General features: G+C 47.5%; 1 long non-coding RNA gene across 1 annotated transcript; it reads right to left on the bottom strand.

Annotated features, from left to right (window-relative positions):
* Nucleotides 1-6,929: 6,929 nt before the first annotated feature.
* On the bottom strand, nucleotides 6,930-14,433 carry LOC135829979 (uncharacterized). Its single transcript, XR_010555962.1, has 2 exons — nucleotides 14,369-14,433; nucleotides 6,930-7,466 (listed from the first exon to the last, which is right to left on the bottom strand). It is a non-coding gene; the product is annotated as an uncharacterized LOC135829979 (long non-coding RNA).
* Nucleotides 14,434-16,333: the final 1,900 nt, after the last annotated feature.

Raw genomic sequence — 16,333 nt, 5'->3', positions numbered from 1 at the left:
TTGACACCACTTGTAAAAATTTATAGGCAAGTCTTGCACCTTTGTACAACTTTGCTGTAGAAAAGGTCAACATCGTACACCAAATCGCTTGTCGCATCGCATCGCATCGCAAAAGTTGAGCCAAGCTCAACTTCTGCAATGGCCTGCGATGGCCCAGTTGCGGCAGTTGCGTGGGGTGCGACATGGCTGCGATTTGGGGTTTTCCCGGTTTCGCGTCTGTCGCATCGCGTGTCGCATCGCAAAAAAGCTTCTGTGAATCCCGCTTAAAGCGGGATTCACAGAAGCTTTTTTGCGATGCGACACGCGATGCGACGCGATCTGCGACGGACGCGTGCGATGCGAACTCGCGAAATACCATTCACAGAAGTCAGTGATGCGACAAAATCTTGCTGATTTGGCTACGTCACCATGATATTCGCGCGGTTTGATACAACTTGTACAAATTTATAGGCAACTCTTGAACCTTTGTACAACTTTGCTGTAGAAAAGGTCAAAATCGTACGCCAAATCGCTTGTCGCATTGCATCGCATCGCAAGTTGCATTGAACACAGCCCTTCTTTCACTTCGTGAATACAATAAACCAATTGAAAATTACCAAATTCTGCAGTGATCGACCTTCTCTGTGGTGGAGCTAAGCCTTTCGTACGTCATCACTGCGCTGGTCGGTATGGCAACGTGAGTATACAATTGGCGATTTGGCAAGTTTGGCTTATCGTATGAAAGCGAGAGATATGCCATTCGAACCGATATCAAATTGTCTTTCTTCTGGACCATACTCGAAAAATCAATGCACATCCCCTTTAAGAGAGCGATAAATCATAGCATCGTAAAAATCATGTTGCTGATCAACCTGATCATCCAGATTTTGATTCTGATCTTGATTGTCGATCAACTCGATGAAATCTGTCGACCTGCTATATCACGCGGTGGTCGGGCACGGCCAGTTTCAGGACGCAAATATGCCATCTTCGATTGATCAAATCGAGGTTTGTTCAATATGTTTTGCACTTCAGATCAGAGCTTTCCTGCCAGTGAAAGTCGGTTCAGGGAGGGAAGTTTTTTATTTTTTATTTTTTTTTACTATTGACACAGCCCTACTGGAAAACAGGTGGAGAACAAAAGAAACGAGGAAAAGGACAAAACATAGGGGATGTAGGGACGACGTGCTGATGTGCTGGGAGCAACTCAACCGACCAGAGGTCTCGGCGTCAGCGTTGCAACTAGGCATCGAAAAAAGTGTGTGTGTGGGGGGGGGGGTGCACAAGAACAACTGCAAAACAAACAGAAGCTAGAGAATACCAAAAATAATAACTTGGTGCGAAACAATGAGAAGAAAATAATGACGCCCAAAAGCGCTAAATACGAAATTAATAAAAAGGAAATAATAAACCACAAGTCATAGCGCTAAAGCTGCACCAAATAATAATTTAAATTATAACTAAACCGGGTGGAAAACCAAGAAATCATAACAAACTAAACAAACTAAATAAAAAATTAATAATAAAAAATTAAATATTAAAAGGTAAATGAAGCCCAATATCATCAGCAGAGCCGAACCAAGGAACATGACCCGTGCCCCAGTCAGAAGTTCATCCATAGAAGTCGGTAGCCATCAGCCAGTGTTGGTGCGTGAGGTACTTATGGACATCTTCTTTGAACGTGTGGAGCCGCTTCAAGCTGAGTGGAGCCCTTACAATTTCGCTTGGCAAGCTGTTCCATACTGAGACTACAGAAAACGGGAAGGAGCGAGAAGCATAGGCAGGTGCTCTCCTGTCCAGGACTTGCTGCAGCTGCACATGGTGCTGCTGGCCAGGAGGGGGTTGACTCCGGGTGCGCCGAGCTTCTACATGGTTGGCTGGAGGGGGGATCATGGCGGTGAGCTGGGGTGGTCCTGGGATGCACTGGAGCTTGTACAGGTATACAAGCCCAGATACAATCCGGCGGTGGCACAGGCTTTGGAGAAGGGCACCAGGGCCAATAATGGCCATTGCACGTTTCTGTACACGGTCGAGTCGGGCGAGGTGGCTGGATGCAGCTCCCATCCACACAAGGGGAGCATACTCGAGGATGGGTCGCACAAATCCCTTGTACGCACAAAGCCGGCCATGGTAATCTCACACCCCGCAAGCCCGACGGAGAACACCCAGTCTCTGGCAGCCACGTGTTGCAATTGAGTGCAAGTGATCCCGGAATGACAGCTTGGCGTCAAATGTCACTCCAAGAAGCTTGATGGTGTTGGCTTCCGGAACCGCGATACCTCCAAACTTGATGTCAGGGACAGCAGGGTGTGTGGCTTTCGTAGTCATCAGCAGCTGTTGCGATTTAGAGGGCTCGAATCTGATGCGCCAGCATTCTCCCCACTCTTCAAGACGCTTGAGGCTGGATTGCAAGGCGGCAGTCATGTCATGCATATTGTCCTGCGTGCGGATGAGGCTGTAGAGTGTTGTGTCGTCTGCAAAGGAACTTAGTCGCGTCTCGGGAGACAGGCACTGATCCAGGTCAGACACATACAAGAGGAAAAGTGTCGGGCCAAGGATACTGCCTTGGGGCACACCTGCTGTTATGGGCGCCGGAGAGGATGAGTCGCCGTGGACCAGGACTGATAGTTTGCGGTTCAGGAGGTAATCCTGCAGCCAGTGCAGCAGGCAGCCACCAATGCCAACGTTCTTGGCTTTGAAAATCAGTCCAGAGTGTGATACCCGATCAAATGCTCCTGCTATGTCCACCGCCACCATGTTAGCGTACCCTCCATCGCTGACAGTCTTGACCCACTCAGTGTGCAAAGCAGTGAGGATGTCGCACGTGCCTCTTCCTTGCCGAAAGCCATATTGACTGTCGGGCAGAATATTGAAACGCTCCAGATAATTCACGAGCTGCTTGTTTACTATGCTCTCCATTACTTTTGACAGGATGGATAGTAGTGAGACTGGCCGGTAATTCTTGGGATCCGAGCGGGGGCTCTTCTTGAAGACTGGAACCACATGGGCCAGCTTCCATTTGGTAGGTTGAACACCGTGGCGAAAGCAGAGTGAGAACAGTTTGGTGACTGGTTCTGCAAGCTCACTGGAGCACTGAGCTAGGACTCTTGCTGGAATATTGTCAGGTCCTGTTGCCTTCGATGTATTCAGCTTGGCTAGACGGCGGCGTACATCAGCAAGCCGGAAATGGATGCGGTCAAGACCATGGCGGTCCAAATGCTGCATTTCTGGCAGATCGTCTGGAGAGATGTCATCATCTGCAAGGCTACACTTCTGGGAGTAGTACCTGGCGAGGCAATTGGCCTTGGCTTGGCGAGTTGGATACTCTGTGCCGTCGGTGTCCTTCAGCAGAGGTATCTCAGAGGCACGTTCCATCCCAGCAGCTCTCTTCATGTTGGACCACCATTGCTTGTCGTTAAGTGAGCCTGAGCTGAGCTTAGCTTTGACACGAGCATCATGTGATGATTGGGCGCGCAGCAGAATAGCAGCTGTTCGGGCCACTAGGTCGATGAATGAAGCTCGCAAATCTCCATCATCGGGGTGCTGACGCCACCGTTTCCATGCACGAGTCTTTGCTTGAACTACAGTGCTGCACTCAGGTGTCCACCAACAAGGGTCTGTTGTCCGTACTGTCAGGGTCTTAGATGGTATAAACGTGTCCATTCCATCCAGAATTACAGCTGTGAGTTGTTCACATGCAAGTTCGGGGACATCGCAGACGACAGCAGCCCAGTCAAAGCTGCGGAAATGTGCCCTCAGTCTGCCCCAGTCTGCTTGGCCATAACGCCATACTTTCCTGCTTGTTGGCCGCTCCAGTACAGGAGTGATTTCCTGAAAGTTAGACAATACTACACAGTGGTCAGAGCGCCCAATGGGAGATGATACTGCTGTGTGGACAGTGCCAGGAAAGTCGGACAAAACGAGATCCAATGTGTTTGGCCCACGGGTTGGCTGGGTCACGTGCTGGACAATACAGTGTGTTGCGCTGATTTCTTCCAAGAACTCCCCTGCGATTGTTGTTCGAGAGCTGCCAAGCCAGGACGTGCTGTGAACATTAAAATCTCCAGCCAGAATCATGTGCTTACCATGCTGCCGCATGGTATCTATGTTTTGGTCTAAGTGCTCGAGTAGAGCCAGATCATTGTCAGCGCAGGAACCAGGGCGATAGACTGCACCTATGACAGTTTTGCTGTTGCACTGGCCAACTGTGAGCCAGGCTGTTTCGAATTCAGCAGACTGGTAATGATCCAGATGCTGGTACGCGATGCCGGCTTTGATCCAGACTCCAATGCCACCTCCGTGTTCTGTTCGGTCTCGGCGAATCGGGCCACAGTATCCCGGGATCATAGATGCACTGTGAGAGCATTTATCCACTGTTAGTTTCGTCTCAGTCACTATGGCAACATCCGCACCGGAGAGCAACAGGGTGTGCTGAAACTCTCCGAATTTGGACAGCAGCCCGCCTGCATTGGTCAGGAGGAGCTTCATGATTGCTGGTTGTCTGCATTCAGTTGTTGTTGCTCGGCAGACTCTTGCTGCTGGTGGTCTTCGTCCAGTTTCTTGAGCAGTGGGCTGCCGGAGTCAGGTGAATCCCCATGCCGCCGCTTGCGGTCGGGAGGCAATGGTGTCAGGTCAGAGCTGTGAGTGGCTGACTCCTTGCCTGACTTCTTCGACAGCACAGACTGTCCATTTCCCTTTCCTGGCACTGGCCCATGACGTTTTTCATGGAATGTCCACTCCCTCGCATACAGTGGTCTAGGCCAAAAGTTTACAGAGGTGACTGTGGGGAGGGCATCGGCATCAACAGTTACTCCTCCTGTCATCATTCCCTTCTTGTTTTCACGGACACTGCAATCATGAACTGCAACTGTCTGGTGTACTGCGATGGAGCGTGTTGTGATGAACTCGCTTAGCCGTTGGTCATTGCACTGGGAACTAAGATTGCCAATAAAGACAACTACTCGCTTCTTGCGGTGAGGCTCTTGAGCCACCAACTGCCAAGAATCATCATGGATGGCCTCCAAGTCCAATGCAGGGGTTGCGTTGAAGTGCTTGTTGTTCCGAGTGACAAGGGTTGTCAGTTCATATTTCTTGTCAGACTCGGTAGAGGTGACCACGCTGCAGTGTTTGGCGTGGTGGCGTCTGGAGCGGCGCCTTGTTTTGGCGCTTGAGGAGGCGCTTGCTGTCGTCGGGTAGGAAATTGGAAATGCTGCAATGTGGTGAAGTGAAAATATTGAAATTTGTTTATTTCCAGAAAGCGTGGGACCCTTTTTACGAGACATGTACATGGCCTGGGTGGAGACATGGCCTGGGTGGAGACATGGTCTGAGTGGAGACATGGCCTGGGAGGAGACATGGCCTGGGTGGAGACATGGCCACTATCATGCAGTGCATGGTTCAGGGAAATAGACGCCGTAAATGGTTCACGCTAAGGCCCTTTAAATTTGGCTATTTTAGCGATGCAATTGAGTGATATTTGGAGATGATGGCCATTGCTTTCCTCGATGTAGCCATGGCTCTATGTGGTGGTGATGTGAAGACTACTCAGGTGAGGTAATGTTGGCATGGTGATGTGAAGACTACTCAGGTGAGGTAATGTTGGCATGGTGATGTGAAGACTACTCAGGTGAGGTAATGTTGGCATGGTGATGTGAAGACTACTCAGGTGAGGTAATGTTGGCATGGTGATGTGAAGACTACTCAGGTGAGGTAATGTTGGCATGGTGATGTGAAGACTACTCAGGTGAGGTAATGTTGGCATGGGGATGGTTTGTTCTTAGCTAGTGTACGCTGTACCAGCGCTCGTTTTTGGATCCAAAATTCAGTCGTATTTTGGGCCCATTTCGAGGTGGTCCCCAGTTCCAAGGTGTCCGTAAGTTATGCCACAAGCCCTTTCGCATGGTTGTTGTAGACCCCAAAGGAAACCTACTTGCAAAATTTGAGCGAAATGGGAGAGATGGCCCCGCCCAGCTTTTCTGGTTTTCTCCGACATGCTTCCTTAGAGTTTCATGCTTTTTCCATAATCAGGCAACCTCAGGACAGTACTGGTGATGCCGCTCGCTGCTCTATGTGCCAGGAGAGGGCGGGCTTTGTATGGGTGTGTGAAAAGCTGTTTGTGAATGCGGTGCATAGGTTTCAGGGCTAGCGGTGTCAGTATTCTAGGCAGGAGACTGTGTGTGTGTGCAGAGTGTGTGGTTGTTGAAGGCAGGGGAGCTGTAGAGGCAATGGCAGGGTTAGCAGTGCAACATCAGCGCAGAATATGTGGCTGGTGTGGGCAGGAGGTTGTACGCAAGGTGTGTGGACGTTGTAGGCTGGAGGCTGTAGAGGTAATGACAGAGCTAGCAGTGTGGTGTTAGCACAGAGTACATGCATGACATGGCTGGTGTGGGCAGGGTGTATGTGTGGGCAGGAGGCTGTGGAGACATTTCAGGTGACACCGTAGTTTTTAAGTAGACACCTGTTCTCATGTCGTCACTTGGACACCATATTTGGCTGCTTGTTGAGGCTGGACTGTGATTTTAGCGGCAAATATAATTCAACAAATCCCTGTTGCATGGTGATACCTATATTCCGTCACACTGGCATGATATCACTCTCAGCAGACTTTGAGGTTGCAGATTGGTTTGAATAATCTCTTGATCAAAGGTTGATTATATATATGTATTACCAGCGCTATAAGATCAGAGAAGGGAAGAGTGAACGAAAAGGAGAAAAGAATATGAAGAAAACGAAGAAACGCCTTCTAACAAATGTAGTCTAGGCATGTGAGATAGGGTTGTATTCTACGGTTCTGTTGCTATCACCCATCACTATACAGTGACCATGGTTACTGTTGGTTGGTTGAGGTAAGCAGACGGGACACTAAGCATAGCGAGCAGCAGATACAACCTGCAGAGTATGTTGCAATATCTACTAGATATCATCACAACAGAACAACAAGGACAATCAAGGCTTGTTTGCTGCTACTTTAAGTTTCATGCTTACGCAATCATCAGGCAACATGAAGATCGGGTGCCGACCATGCCGGTATATATGCCAGGAGAGGGTGGTATAAAAAGCTGTGTGAGACTGTGGGGGCTAGCGCAGTAGCGGTGATGTTTTAGGCAAAGGGCTGTGTGCAGAGTGTGTGGTTGTTGAAGGCAGGGGCTAGCAGTGCAGTGTGAGCGCGAAGTGTGTGGCTGGTGTGGGCAGGAGGTGGTGAACAATGCGTGTGGATGTTGTAGGCAGGAGGCTGTAGAGCTAGCAGTGTGATAATAGCGCAATGTAAATGGATATGTCTGGTGTGGGCAGGGTGTTATGAGCAAGGTGTGTGAACGTGAATGGTGTGGGCAGGAGGCTGTGGAGACATGTTTAGGTGACACCGTGGTAGATATCATCTTAATCTTTCACATCATTCACATCATCATCATCATCATCATCATCATCAGCCCTTTCGCGTTGGCATCGGCGTTAGCCTGACCTTCGCCCGAACCACGTCGCATCTCTCACTGCCACCAGAAAAAAACACAAACAGACACACGCATATGCACACACACACACACACACATATGCACACACACACACACACACACACACACACATGCACTCACAGGCATGCACGCGTGCACACACACACATGCATGCACGCACGCACACACACACACACACAAACAAAAAACGAAGCTTGCTCCTGTGCTAGATAGCCAAATCCACCAAATCCTCGCCCACGGAAAGCCAGACCAGATGACCACAAAACAAACTCAGTGATTTCCAAGTGCTGAACATGCTCTGTGAATCCCTGGCAACATTGTTAAAGGGGAAGTATACCCTAAAATCAAATTTTCACCAGTTGTAGTCTTCGGGGTGCTGAGTCGAATGGTCTTGGTCCGAGGAAGCTGAGACGCTCCTTTCCTCCTTTACTCCCAATCAAACTCGCGCCCTTCCACCGAAACTGGGTGACTGCGCCCTACTAGATAGGGATTTGTATGGAAAAAGTCACTATAAACGCCGTTTCGTTCTTATAAAAGCACGGATGCAGGGCCTGCTGGAGGGCCGGGTCAGCCGGGTCATGCGCCCGGCTGGGGAACTGCACGACCTGGCTGAGCAGAAAACACCGGGTCCAGTCTGACCCGGCTGAAAAATGTCTCAAGCTGACAATGGATTCCTAAAATACCGGTATTTTGCGACTCGCGGACCCGATCTGTTGCAAATCTAGCGCAACCGTAGATCTACACACTACAGTCTACAAGCGACAGAAACTCAGCTAGGGTCAACTGGGGTGAACTGAGGTGAACTGGGGTCAACTGGTTCGAGCGCGATCTGGCCAGCTAGCGGCGAGCAGGAAGTCAGGACATTCAAAGTCGATGGGGCAGGCAGTCAAAAGCGTAACTTTGGCTATAGCTTTTGACACAGTTGCAAGTTTTCAGCCGACTGGTGATTTGGACGATGGAGCCCGCAGCGAAGAGAAAAAGAACTCACGCTTTCCAAGACTCTTGGAAGAAAGGTCGACCCTGGCTGGACTACGACCATGCCAGTCTATCCATGTCATGCGCTTTGTGCAAGACGCATTTCCGATAGGAAGACGAGCGGCGGTGGATTTGGTCGCGATGCGGACTTTGATAGTTCGCCTTGTTCTCTAAAATTTCCGATTTACGATAATAAATTCGCCTTTCTGTTTTCCAGCGTTTTGAGCAGGCGTTTTGGTTGTTTTTCTGCCGGATGATCTGACCCGGCTTGACCCGGCTGGCCTGCATGCGCCAGGTACACTCTGGCCGGGCTGTGTTGAATGTCTAGAGCAGGCCCTGATGCATAATGTGTCATGGAAAGTCATGGCAACTATAGTCAATCGTCAAAATGATGACCCCTCTCAAACGCCAGCAGCTCCTCACTCCCCACCAGTTTGGGTTCGTAAGGGTCTTGGTACGGCAGACGCACTACAGGCACTTCATAAAGCCTGGGTGGGCATCGTTGGCCAAGCCAGCAGTGCGGCACGAATTCTCGCAGTTGATATAGCCGTGGGCGTTGGCCGGGTGTTCCACGTGAGCCTCCTCTACAAGGTCCGGAATTACTGGCACTCTTCATAGCTAGCGATGGCCGTTCACTCCAGTGCTTAGTCGGCTAGTAGATTTCTTCTCTCTACACAATCTCTGCAGGTGCAGCCCAGGGCAGTATATTGGGCTCTACGCTGTTTTTAATAATTATATTAGAGAGGTTCCGGGATACGATTTTCTGTGCCAAAATCCGTATGGGCGGTACGAATGTTTCCAGGAGTGCTCCATACGATTTTTCGGCACGGAGAATCCGTGTGGACTGACTTTCATACGAACCATGTTTCGTATGGTAATTTTGCCGATTTTCAACGCTGATTGGACTATTCTTGAAGCCACAGTTGTCCGCAGAACTAGCTGCACTTCACATGCTGATACAGTAGTTATCGGGTGCAGAAAGATTTTTCGCGCACAAATTTGGTACGAGAAACATCGATTTTCAGCGGGAAGTTTTGATTTCGGTACAAATTTTCAAAATAAAAAGCATAGCGCCAGAATGTGACGTGTTTGCGATTGTAACCTAGGCAATGACGGCAAACACATAAGTTCCGTACTCCGCGACATTTCACTGTTCGAAAACGACGTATAAAAATCCTTGGCGCCTCTACTGATTTTGGCACGAAAAATCGTACTCCGGCACTACTTGAATCTCAACTTTCGACATGGGCTGTCACGGATGCTATCCCCGGAGGAATGAACACAATATGATATAGAAAAAATGGCGTGGCCTTAGGGACATGGGCTGTCACGGATGCTATCCCCGGAGGAATGAACACAATGTGATATAGAAAAAAATGGCGTGGCCTTAGGGGGGGGGGGGGGGGTGGCCTTAGGTATATTTGTAGTCTTGAGGGTTTTTCGTCGAGTGCTTCAGATTCTTTTACTGAACGAAGTAGTTTTTCAAATTTTTCTCGCTGTCTGGTCAGCTTAGCTGCAGTGCATGCTTAGCAGCTATTGCTTCTTCCAGCGAAATATCTGTGCCAGAAGTGCCAGTCCACCCAACCACTTCCTTCGCGTTTCCTCGGCGGGAATTTGGGAAAAAGACAGTGGTGAAGCGCTCTTGTCAGGCGTCATATTTCAAGACATGGTCTTCGTTGACCTACGATGAGCAAAGAGACGTTGTGTTGTGTCACACGTGCGCAAGTGCTGTGCTGACGAAAAAACTTGGCCGGACCAATCAACAATTGCTTCCGCCGCGCCTGTCCACTCTGCCATGCATGTGTCCCAAACACAGGCGGCAATGATGATTGTGTGACTTGCGGCCCAGCTTTTTGCACACACATCTACATGTACACGTGTGTGAGCTGACTCAGCTGAGTTACATTTTCCGGTTTTTCCGGGTTTGCATTAAATTTGTATTGCATTTTCAAAAAAAAATGTTCTTTTTTTAAACTCCGTCTTTGAAATACATGCGCGCGGGGACGCGAAACATAGATAAAAAACGGTGTGGTATAATAATATAACTACAAAGGTCAAAAAGAATGGTTTCACCAACTATATAAATGTAGAAAGTAAAAGGACATAATGGTAACTCTCCATCACTGTAACTGGATAATAAATACAGTCAGAAAGTGCAATAATTAGACACAAAACTGACAAGAATACTGAGACATTCGACGTCCTGACACCTAGCTTCAACACATCTCCGTAGCGATAACCGACAGCCTTCCAACTTGGAAGGTTCAAGGTTCTGACTGTATATAGTATCCAGTTACAGTGATGGAGAGTTACTCTTAACTCGTATTCATGTCCTTTTACTTTCTACATTTATTTATGGATCAACATCCGAGTTTCAAACTGCACACCTGATGAGCCGCCACGAACCATACGGCGAAACGTACGTCGTGTGAAACAACTTGTTTTGTAGTCAACTAGTCCATTACTCTGTCATGCATGAGGAGTACCGTAGGAGTTTGGCTTTCGGCTTGTACAATTCGTTTTCGCAAAGCTCCCCTTTCTTTACTTATCTTTGATATGTATGACCCACCCAAGTTGGGTGGTGTGCTGCTTTGCTGCTTCGAATTGTAGTTAGACCGCTTTGTCAAATCTCGTACTGGTCTCGTCATCGTCCAGTAGCAATCGACATTCTTTGTTCCGTTGGGACTGTAGCTTTTGCTCGTTTTCGTTGCGCTTGCCTTCCCCTCTTTGGTCTTTCCGTAACCTTGAACCTTCCAAGTTGGAAGGCTGTCGGTTAGCGCTACGGAGATGTGTTGAAGCTAGGTGTCAGGACGTCGAATGTCTCAGTACTCTTGTCAGTTGTGTGCCTAGTTATTGCACTTTCCGACTGTATGTAGTATCAAGTTACAGTGATGGAGAGTTACTCTTAAGGAGGCTCCAACCTTCTGCGCTGCGCAGCCGGTCTTGCACTCTGTTTTTTGCAGGCAAAAGTCTTGTTTTTGCCGATAAGTGCGAAAAGTTGGGAAATTCCCATCTCAACTTACTAAAATTTGAACTCCACGATCGACAGTCTTATCAGAGAATATTGTTTCATTCTTCACCTGTAGTCTTCCCTGGGCCCCATCGGGGTTCCTGTTGTTTTTTCTTCCATTGTGTCAGTGGGTATCAAGGCATGTTTTCAAAAGTATCGCTGGTGTGAGCAAGAAATTGACTTCACAGCTCGATTTCTCGAGATCCTGAACAATTTTGCTCGACGAAAAAATGATCAAGGAGAACGGAGCCAAGCGTCTCGATGGCTGTGTAACACCAGGGACCAAAACCTACTGTAAGCGCGTTTTGGAGAGAGAGATTGAAGTGGGTGCACAGACTCTGGTAAGTGGATCCACTTCTAATTCTCAAGTGGCGAAATATATTGCTACGCTGAAAACATTGCAGTCTTGAGTGAGTGGTAAATCGTTGGTGAGCTACTGCTCAGTGACTTGGGCTATTTACGAAAGCTGTGACCTGTCAGCTGCCAACGTCGCCAGCAGTAAGTCATCACCTGCGTCCACTTGAATAAAATGCAGCACTGAAAATTGAGTATGTTGTTTTGCAGTACTATTCTCTATTGTCAGAGTGTGAAGTATTTTGTAAATGTTGTGTTGTACAGCACCAGTGATTTGAAAATATTCCTACACTACTCGCACCAGTTCTATTATGATGAATGCATGCACCTGTACCCATAAGCACTATGTGCATGCACATACGCAGGCACGCGTGTGAGCCTACATGTTGTGTGTGTGTGCGCGCGCGCAGTGCATGTTGTGTGTGTGCGCGCGCGCGCGAACGTGTGCACAAGTGCATGGACAGCAGAATATGGTAACTAAGCTCAAGAGCATGCATTTTGCATGTTGGTGTATGCTATTGCGGGTGCGCGTATATGACGTACATGTATTTGTGTGTGCAAGGGGTACTTGTTTCTGAGCATGTGCATGGAAGCGTACATGTATGTATCAATGTGTGCAATGCGCATGCACCCACATACACTTGTGGTTGTTCCATGTCATTGGGAATAGTGTTATGATTATACCTAATGGGTGCTACAATTACTAGCAGTCGTTCATTGCCAATATTGAGTTGAACCTGCATCTACATTGTACATGTACTACAAACATGAAACTGCCCCCCCCCCCCCCCCCAGAATATAATAATTGTTATCCTCCTCAAGCTCTTTGCCTGTTGCTTTATGAGAAATACTAGGAGTGAAATATTGCAAGAGTTGTGATACAAAGCTGGTCTGAACTGCGCTCAGGGTCAGTAGGCCTCGGCCTGGATCATGAATAACGTTGTGCATGGATCATGCCGATATCCAGATCAAGGGCTAAAAAGCCCAGGAACCATGGCCTCATCTAGTCTCCATGTATACTATAACAATCTGGGGGACCATTCAATGCTTTTGACACAAAAAATTGGAGTAATACCACAAGGAATGCATAGAATGATCACCTTACCTGAAAAATAGCAATTCCAAGAATGGTGGAAAATCGGCCAATTTTCTGTCCTATTTTTATTTGTGGAGATCTAAAATGCACGGTAACCCCCCTAAAATTATATATTTCTAGTTTCTATGAAGTATGAGGATCCCAAAAATAAAATAAAAAGGGCATGTCCATGAAGAAAATATGAAGCTGTGCACCCAATTGTACTTTGCGGACGGGCATTTCTGCGAAGTTCATTTTTGTACCAAAATTACTATTTTTCTGAGTAGTCAATGCTGATTGCCAGATTTTCTTGCTCAAATGCTTCACTGTGATGTGTGCAAGGACTTGCAATCACAAAGAGAAGCCAGACAACTGGTAAATCTGAAATATGACCCCAAAACAAGCAAATTTAGGCCGAAATCGATAAATACACCCACCCCTAGAAATACACCTCAAACAGCCTTATCTCCGCGGAAACACCCCCTGAATTTTTTTGTGGAGTAACATGGGATGATATAGAGCACACTCATCCACAAAAAGGAGAGGGTTTATGAAGAAAAAAAATCACCCCCAAAGGGTTGGAGCCTCCTTAACTTGTATCCCTATGCCCTTTTACTTTCTACATTTATTTATGGCTCAACATCCGAGTTTCAAATATAAACTTATGCAATAATATAATTATGTGTGCGTGCGTGCGTGCGTGCGTGTGTGTGTGTGTGTGTGTGAATGCTAAGAGAATAGTTTATGTTGACTCTTCCTTCGCAGTTTTCACACACACACACACACACACACACACACACACACACACACATACACACACACACACACACACACACACCTTTGACCTTTTGACGCCCATCGCCGGAGGCGATGATAGCAATGCTGCGGCAGAAGCCATAGCAACTTGTGCCGGGATTGCACCATTCAACAGCTTGCAAGGCTGACGAATTGACCGTCACTATTCAGCCTGGTCTACACCATACAGCTATTTGAAGTGACTTTTTCTGGCCAGTGAATCTCTATTTTTTGGTCTTTTCAGAAACTAGCACCCAAACTACATCTGCAACTAGGTACCGATTTGGCTCGAGACTTGCCTGCCACGTTGGGAGTTCCTCGGTCATGTCTTGGAGTTTTCAGCCACTGAAAGGATGTGCTGTCGATTTGGAAAAGAATCCCAGATCTTATCCGGAAGCACAGTTAGGTTGGGCCAATCAACCGGGCATACTTGCCGGGGCTCGCACCTCCAACACACGCTGAACAAAACGCGGAAAGTCACTGCTTGTGTGATATATATAGAAAAAAGCAGACTTTGGCTCTTTAGTTACGAATTCCATTGATAATTGTGACAAGAAAACGTTCTGGAATACATTATTCGTCCCCATAGTTGTGATATGAGTGCGCATTTAGTTATATTTATTGCATTACTAAAAGTTAAACTAAATATTAAGGCTCACATCAATTGTCACCACTATACAATCTCAATCAGAAACACGCAGGATATCTTACCGCATTTGCCCACCACAGTCACCTGGCCATAACGGTCGCAAGTCGCCTTAAGCACTGGTGAGGGTGTGTAGCCATTGTCACACGTTCCCTCCAGCTGATTGTCTATGGTATTCAATGAACCTTTCAAAAAAGCTCCGTTTGTTACAGTTGGTTTTGTACATATCTTGGCTACCAGCAACACAGTTCAGAGACAACATATAGAAAATAGTTGGTGGGTTGTTTGGTTGGTTTATATGCTACTTCCCCGAACAATTCAAAACCTGCGCTCAGAACTACAGCCACTTTTGCAAACAGTGGAGAGGCCCTCTGGAGAGCGCAGAGTTGCTGTAGGGCTTGATGGGGGAAAGGTGTGGGATACACAACATCCTTGTGTTTGAGTACGGAGGCTTTCCCCACCTCAGCAGGTAGCTATAGTGGGGCGGTCCAAGACCATGATTGAGAAATAGAGGGTACCAGGTTCAATTCCTGCTTGGAAGCAGAAGGGCTTTTTTCCTGCCGTGCTGCGACCCAGAGGTAGTTGGGAACTCGTGGCCTGGAATGAGGGAAGCAGTGATGCAGTGAATGGGATTTTCGTCATGGAAAGTTGCATGATTCAGGCAAACAGTTCACTTTGCTTATGAACACTGACCTCGTATTAATATTGCTGCCTCGCTAAAAACTGACGGAGACATGAAAGTTTATCAATTAATCAAGGAAATGTTTTTCAAAACTGAAAGACGAAAAGGCACCACGTTATCTCCATGGATATCTGTGTATTTCCAAGTGAAGCGTGCCACGCATGTGTAATGCACATTCCCTTTGCTCGACTGGGCAAACCTTGCTCTGACCTAAACACCTAAGCTCTCTCTCTCTCTCTCTCTCTCTCTCTCTCTCTCTCTCTCTCTGTCTGTCTGTCTCTCTCTATCTCTCTCTGTCTGTCTTTGTCTGTATGTCTGTCTGTATGTCTGTCTGTCTGTCTGTCTGTCACTCTCTCTCTCTCCCTCCCTCTCTTTCTCTCTCTTCTATTGGCGCGCCTGGTTGTGATGAAGGCGAGACCCAAGGTCGGCAGAGCATCCCTGACCACGCCACCACTCCCCTTATTCATGGCTCACACATGACGGGTTTACGTGGCTCTGGTAAAAAAAAAACTCTAAAACCAGATTTGCTAATCTATAATACCCTAGAGGTATTTGGTTTTACAAGTTTACATACTAGTGTTCATACTAATACTTAATAGGGTGACACCATACGAGAACCGTAATTATACAAATGGAGACAACAGCAGAATTTTCGCCCGACCATGCGATGACAGTTCTGTATGGTGGTAAGTGAATTCATGCAGCAAATGCCCCAGGCCGGGGGCCTCTTGCGTACTTGCAGTGCGATGTTGGAGCGCAAAGGACTGAACTGTCGCCCCGTTCTTCAGTATGCTACATGGTTGTATCTCGAAGTGCTAGAATCTGTTATTTAAGTATCGATGATGTCCGCAGTATTTTGCACCTTTTCTCCATGTGTAAGCACTTAGCACATCCTGCCTGTCACTTCAAATTAATTCTAGCCATTCGCTATTCTCAACCTTCACTGATCAGACCTTAGTGATCCAAACAGCGTTGCCTGGAGGAAATTATATCTGTCAGTACATGTATATACAACCTGTAGTAATGTTGCTGATGTCATTGTCGGCCGTAGAGCGTATGTGGAGGAGGTGGAATTGCTTCATTGTTCATACTACAAGACAGTACCGTTTAAACTGGTTATACACTCCTCGGGGCAAAGCCGATTTTCAACGCTGTTTCGACAACTAAGGTCTCATCAGTGAGTATGATATAGCTCTATCCATACTGAGGTGCATGGTTAACAATGGAATGGCGATGCTGTCTATTCGAAGCACGTCCGATTGTATTTCGTATTTTTTTTCAAACAATGAAATTAACACACATGCACCCAAATCAGTCAGTTGCTGGGAACAAGCTCACGGGGATACTG

This window comes from Sycon ciliatum, chromosome 13 (genome assembly GCF_964019385.1).
Source record: "Sycon ciliatum chromosome 13, ocSycCili1.1, whole genome shotgun sequence".
NCBI lineage: Eukaryota > Metazoa > Porifera > Calcarea > Leucosolenida > Sycettidae > Sycon > Sycon ciliatum.
The sequence above is the reverse complement of the archived record's forward strand: the minus strand, read 5'-3'. Positions and strand labels throughout refer to the sequence as shown.